A 6619-nucleotide genomic window follows, 5' to 3' on the forward strand; every position below is an offset into this window, starting at 1 on the left:
GGGTTGACATGTTGTGGGGTTGTTAACCAATGTCATAAAACAATATGTGTACTACTGTTTCATGAGAAACTATTTGTTCTGTAAACCTCCATCTGAAGTACAATAAAAAAAGAAAAATCAGCCATTGAAAACCCTATAGAGCACAGTTCTACTGACACCATGGAGTTGGCATGAGTTGGAATCGACTCAACGGCAACTGGTTTATATGCAAGACACTATTCTGGGCACTGTGGACCACAGTTCCCAGTTTCCATGGAGTTTACATTTTAACGAAGGGAAGCAGCAGGGCTGCTGTGTATGGTCACACAGGTTGTGCACTGCACAACTCGAGGAAACTCTGTGCCATACATGAAGACAATGATGTGAACAGCACTCCCTGGAATTGTGCAACATGGCAGCCCTGAGAGATACACAACAAAGAAATCAGGTAATTCCAGAAAGGGATAACTTCTATGAAGAAAGAAGTTGATTCTATGAAACAGAAGTTGACTGGGGGCAGGGTGAGTCTCCTTCATTCTTTGAGGAGGTGATGTTTGAGCTGAGATAAACACACACCCCCTTAGTTCATATATACAGATCTTTACAGATCCTACGTGCAGGCACACCTGCGCACATTTTTTTCCTCATTAATAACTCCTGAATGAGATAATTTCTCCTCATAATGGCCTATAGTTGCCAAACTTTGTATAACAAATATTTATTATTTTACTAAGAAATAAAGATACAGATTTTTTAATGCCAGGGGAGATTTGAAAACATTTGGGGAAGATTTTCATCCACAAGGGTTAAAAATAAAGTGTGGATGTTTAAATGGCCACAAATTCCACTATCTGGAAAATGCTGGTGGCTTGAAAAACTCATTCCCTGAAGGCTGAATGGTGTGTGCATGTGTGTGTGTAGGGGTGTGTGTGTGTGTGTGTGTAGGTGTGCATATGTGTGTGGTGTTGGAGTGCGTGTGTGTGTGGTGTTGGAGTGTGTGTGTGTGTGTGTAGGGGCATGTGTGTGGTGTTGCATGTGTGTGTAGGTGTGTGTGTGTAGGTGTGTGTGTGGTGTTGGAGTGTGTGTGTGTGTAGGGGCATGTGTGTGGTGTTGTGTGTGTGTAGGTGTGTGTGTGTAGGTGTATGTGTGTGGTGTTGGAGTGTGTGTGTGTACGGGCATGTGTGTGGTGTTGGAGTGTGTGTGTGTGTGGTATTGGAGTGTGTGTGTGTAGGTGTATGTGTGTAGGGGTGTGTGTAGGCATGTGTGTGTATGTGGAGGTATATGTGTGTGGTGTTTGGGTGTGTGTGCGGAGGTGTGTGTGTGTCGAGGTATATGTGTGTAGTGTTGGGGTGTATGTGTATGGAGGTATGTGTATGTGTGTATGGAGGTGTATGTGTACAGTGTTGGGGTGTGTGTGGAGGTGTATGTGTGTGTGGAGGTATATGTGTGTGGAGGTGTATGGGGGGAGGTATATGTGAGTGATGTTGGGGTGTGTGTGTGTAAGAAGGGAGGCAGGGATGGGTGTAACTAAGGGGGAGAGGTAGTGTGAAACAGACCACAGGTCCTAGAGCCATGTGTTAACCAGGTGTGTTAGCCAGTGCAGAGATTAGGGCTGGGACCATGGCCAGAGAACTGTCTCTGTCCCCAGCAGCACAGAGGAAGCATGAGACATAATGAAAGTGAGTCACCTGGCACTGAAACTGGAAAACAGTATTGATTTTCCAGTGCTTGGCTGCTCAGGAGAGCTCATCAGGTGCAACCTCACAGCCCTGTCCACTCATGTTGGAGAGTGCGAAGGGTTTGTGGCGCCCCCTGCCTGCCTTACTCCTCAGCTCCACAGGGTCCAGCTTCCCCAATCCTGCCTTTGCGAGCTCGGGTGAGTTGTGCCTTGTCCCTGTGGTGTAGCTCAGGGAGGGGCAGGGGAGGTGATGATGGGGCAAAAGAGGCCTGGGAGGGCACAGCTCTTGGCTCTGGTATGTGTGAGGATAAGTCAGGCCACTGCGTACATGCTGGGCTACTGTCGCCACCCTAGGTCCCTACCCCCACCAATCACCCACTGCCTCCAGGCATCCAAATGAGCCCCCAGCATCCGAGCCTGACTGTATAGGAATCCAGGGGCAGGAATCAGGAAAAGGAGGTAGAAACTGCAGTGAAGCTCAGCAGGTAGCGTGGCAGCCCAGCCCCTCAAAGCCCCATCTCCCTACCAGTTTGGGAGGTGATATAATACAGCTGTTTAGACAAGGGTCTTTGGAGTCAGGCAGGCTGGACTGGCATCCTGTCTCCTTCATTTACCATAGGTGAACCCAGGCAAATTATTCAACTTTCCTGAGCCTCAGTATCCCCCATTTGTACAATGGGGTTAATAGTTGTCACCTCAGGAGTTTATTGTAAGGATTTAGTCAGATAAAACATGTAAAGCACTTAGGACCAGCTTGGCTCTAGTATGTGCTCATGATTGTTAGCTAAAACAACAACAATTATAATACAAACCAAGGACCAGCAGCAGAGCTGAGGCCCACGTCTGTACCACCTTCCCCTCAGGTGCCCGAAGCAGAAGCCTTGGAGTCATCCTAGACTCCTCTCTCTCATCCCATACTTAATTAGTCGCCCAGTCCTGCCCACTCCACTTTCTAAACATCCCTCCATTCCCATTACCCCTTCTCTGATCCAGACACTATGATTTCTCTCTTGGACTATTGCAGTAGCTTCTTACTGGCCTCCCCAAATCCACTCTTGCCCTCCTTCTAAGGTAGCTAGTGATGCTGTAACACAAATATCACAAGTGGGTGGCTTTAAAGAACAAAACATTATTGTCCCACAGTTTTGGAGGCTGGAAGTCCAAATTAGGGCATTGGCTCCAGGGAAGGTCCTTCCTTGTCAGTAGCCCCAGGCATTCCTTGGCATTTCCTGACTTGTAGAGAAATCTCCACATGGTGTCTTCCCTCTGTGTGAAGTGCCACTGTGTCTATTCTGCTTTTTTTTTTTTTTTAAGACACCACTGGAAAGGGATTAGGTTTAGGACCCACCCTACTCCGGAACAGCCTCGCTAATGTAACAAAAAGAAACCCCTATTTCCAAACAGGGTCACATTCACAGCTATAGGGGTTAAGACTTGAACATATATTTTGGGGGGACACAATTCAATCCATAACACCCTCTTGACTGCCTTCAAGGCCAGCATCTAAAACAAATCTGGATCTCGTCACAATCTCATTTGATGTCTTTGGTGACTCTCCCTTATCCTGGACTCACCTACTCTCCTCTGTCTGTCTCCCCCAATGCACAGTGAGCTCCTTCAGGTCAGGGCCTTTGGATTTTCACCACTGCATTTCCCATACAGTGCTTGGAGCAAAATAAACTCATAAAATGACTGTTGAGTGAATGAATGGAAGTATAAATGTCTACTGGTATTTAAAGTCAATGCTTTGAGCCCCGCATTTGGCCCAAAACCTTGAAGGCATGAAGTGGTGCTCTGTCGGGAGTGAGCATTAAGAAATACGGTGGTTGGGGGCAGAGCTGCGGAGGTGAGGGAGACAGAAGAAGAAAAGTAGGCAGAAGTGAAGTCAGGATGGGGTCGCTGTATGGAGAGGTGAGGTCATAGTAGTTAGAGAGGAGAAGTCAGGGTCCAATGAAGACAATGTAGGAGTGAGATTGGAGAGTCTGAATATTTAGGGAGTGAGATCAGGGTTTATGCAATCCCGGTGGGAACAGGGTGATGGCATGAGTTCTCAGGTGGCAAAGGGGCTTTTTAGTTTGCACAAGGAGGGTCACAAAGGTCAGAAATCAAGGCAGGTCCTTTCCTGACTGTGGCACCATTTGGTCGACTTCTCCTGTTCTGTGTGGCCACCATGGGGTGACCAAGAGATAGATCACTGCTACTTATTGCAGATTTTGGGGGTGAGGGGGTCTCTGTGGGCTCGGTTTCTGTGGATTTCTCTGTTCAAAAAGGATTGTGCCCTGCCATTGCTTAGTTGCTAATAGGACCTTCAGTAAGATGCCTCCAGGAAGTAAGAGTTGGAGGTTTGGTTCTGCTGCTTACCCCTGTGTGACCTTGGGTAAGATACTTAACCTCTCTGAACTTCAGACCCCTCACCTGAAAAAGGGGATGATAATAGTACCAACTTCGTGGTGTTGTTATGAGGATTAAATAAAATAGATTTAAAAATTTGCTGAGTATAGTGTCTGACGTTGAAGAGGCTATTGAGAAACAATAATAGCTAACGCTTGTACTTACTTTGTGCCAAGTACAATTTTAATATATTAATCCACTTAGTTCTCATTGCAACTGTGTAAGGTATGAACTATTTTATGCTCATTTTACAGATGGGGAAACTAAGGCACAGAGAGATTAAGATTAATCACACAACTGTTACATGGAGGAAGCAGGCTTATGACCTCAGGAAGTCTGGCTCCAGGATCTGTGTCCATACCATGGTACTATTTTCCCTTGTTTGTTGAAATAAGTGCTCAATAAGATGATACTTGTTATTTTTCTATTTTTAAAAATTATTTTTCCTTGATTACACATACTCCCATACTCATCAATACATACATCCATCCTTTTGCGGCCTCTCAGCTGAGAACTTGCCTCCTGGGCACTGGAAGATCAGACCCCTGGGATCATCCTGGGAAGCCCCCTTCTGGAGAGCCAGGGCTCTGGAGGAAAATCAGGAGAGGCGGAGCTGGGTCAAAGCAGCCCAAGGAGGCCCACTCCCCTCCTTTTTTCTCCTGGAGAGTCGCTTTACTAGTACACCACTGCCTGGAGCCCTGCTTGCTATGGCCTAGAAGGGTTATCTGGGGCATGTGTGTGTGTGTGTGTGTGTGTGTGTGTGCGTGTGTGTGTGTGTACATGTGTGCATGCATGTGTTTGCTCTTATGGGTGTCTCTGTAAACATCTGTATGCATGGTGTATGTGTGTTTGTGTGCGTGTCTGTCTGTGTCTGTGGATATCTGCGTGTTTCAGCACAGGGACTGGCAGGACGGTGTGCAGACAACCAGAACTACCCATGTGGTAAGGGCTTCGAGTTCCCCACTGCAGCGGAGAGTGAAATTTTGTCATTTCCTCCATGCTGACCTTGCACACAATTGGTGCTTAACAAATTTTTTTTGTTGTTTTTTATTTGAGGCCTCCTTCTCCAGAGTCCCTGGGTGGTGCAAACAGTTAACAATCAGCTGCTAACCGAAAGGTTGGCGATTCAAGTCCACCCAGAGGTGCCTTGGAAGAAAGGCCATTGAAAACCCTCTGGAGCACAGTTCTACTCTGATGATGGGGTTGCTATGAGTTGGAGTAGATGGGACTGTAACTGGTCTGGTCTAGCTCCTCCTTTTTCATTTCCTCCTCCTCCTCCTCCTTCTTTTCTGGATAGAGAAGGAAGAAAAAAAAACAAAACAAAACAAAAAATTGAGGCTATCTGCATATCTTGGGCCCCCTGGACCCTTGTCAGAGCCCAGGATGTGCAAATAATGATCAGGCACCTTCTCCCATCTTCCCTGAAGGCTGAGAGGAAAGGACTTTGTTGCACAGACCACAAGGAATAGAAACCAAGCAAAGGCCTCTACCTGCAGAAGGGGTGGCCAGGAGCGTAGAGACCTCAGGCCACGCCTCACTCACTCTCTATTCCTAACTGACTCCCTCTTTCTTGGAGACTGTCAGAAAAGCTGGTTATAAATTTTTCAAGAAAGAGAGCGGGGCCACAGCTGACCACAATGGCTATACCAGCCCTCCTGGCCAGAGCAGCTGTCCTTGGATGGACTGGGCTCTGTCTTCCGCCTCCCTGATGATCTGGGGGCAGAGCAACCACATTCAGCTGGCCGTACCCCCTGAAAAGAAAGCCCCTCATGGGGAGATCTGCAAACTGGAGGTTCTGCTTCCTGGTGCCTGGGGGCATTGCCCTCTGGTGGAATTCTAGGGGTTTTCCCCAGGTGACTCAGGATGTTGGGGGGTAGGGGAGTGGCAAGAAAACATTTAACATGAGCCGACTGCTGTTCTGTGCTTTGCATGATGTTCTCTGCTTTGCATAATGTTTGAAGAAAGGGTTTAGCTACTTAAAAAAAAAGCAAATCATTGACCTAAGAGTAGCAATATTCACTGAGTAGTTTGGTTAGTAACCCTTAAGGGATTCCACACACACGGGAGTGTTGTATGTACTTTGTAAAAGATTCTCAGGCCTTTCCAATATGCCTTATTTGAGAAATAGTAGCCTAGAGGGACAGAGAAGGCTGAGCCAGGACAGGTCCCAAGGATGGGGCAGATCATCCTTTCTGTCTCCCAACACCATCTCCTCTGGCAGGGCTATGAGCCCCAAATGCCTCCCTGCCCATCCGGTGTTCACATGGGGCACTGCCTTGGCCTGGGCTAGGCCTTCTTATTAGCCTTAGCATGTCCATGATGGGGAGCAGTGTTGGAGCCCCGCCCCCTCCGTTGCTCCCACCCCAGCCCCCTATCCTCAGGTGTGCCCCTCAGAGTTTGAAAGACCTAAAAGGGAACTCACTATGAATTGGAATCGATTCTACTGCAATGGGTTTGGTTTTGAAGTGTTCTTCAAACTCAAAAGGACAGGTAGTATTCCCAGCAAGCCTTGGGCCACAGAGATAACCTCTCACAGATCAGGGAAAGGGAAGGGGGCCTCTGGAGTGTAAT

The sequence above is a fragment of the Trichechus manatus genome, unplaced genomic scaffold, assembly GCF_000243295.1.
Source record: "Trichechus manatus latirostris isolate Lorelei unplaced genomic scaffold, TriManLat1.0 scaffold00006, whole genome shotgun sequence".
Classification (NCBI taxonomy): Eukaryota; Metazoa; Chordata; class Mammalia; order Sirenia; family Trichechidae; genus Trichechus; species Trichechus manatus.